The sequence below is a fragment of the Neopelma chrysocephalum genome, unplaced genomic scaffold, assembly GCF_003984885.1.
Source record: "Neopelma chrysocephalum unplaced genomic scaffold, ASM398488v2 Primary Assembly neopelma1_106b, whole genome shotgun sequence".
Taxonomy (NCBI): domain Eukaryota; kingdom Metazoa; phylum Chordata; class Aves; order Passeriformes; family Pipridae; genus Neopelma; species Neopelma chrysocephalum.
Window position 1 is genome coordinate 57,599 of NW_020897771.1, and position 499 is coordinate 58,097.

Consider the following 499-nt stretch of genomic DNA (forward strand, 5'->3'; position numbering starts at 1 on the left):
ATCGGGGGTCCCTCCTGTGAGGGGCACCAGGACCCCCACCCTGAGGGGCACGGGGACCCCTGAGAGGGGCGGCTGAGGGGCATCAGGACCCCTGCCCTGAGAGGGCACCGGGACCCCCACCCTGAGGGGCAGGGGGACCCCTGCGAAGGGCGGCTGAGGGGCACCGGGGGGCCCCCTGTGTGAGGGGCAATGGGACCCCTGCCCTGAGGGGCACCGGGTCTCCTACCATGGGGGGGGGCACGGGGACCCACCGTGAGGGGGCATCAGGACCCCTGCCCTGAGTGGGCACCGGGACCCCCACCCTGAGGGACTCTGGGACCCCTGTGAGGGGTGGCTGAGGGGCACCGGGACCCCCACCCTGAGGGACTCTGGGACCCCTGTGAGAGGCGGCTGAGGGGCACCGGGACCCCCCATGAGGGGCGGCTGAGAGGCACCGGGACCCCCACCCCGAGGGGCACCGGGACCCCCCATGAGGGGGCGCCTGAAGAGTGGGGGGGGG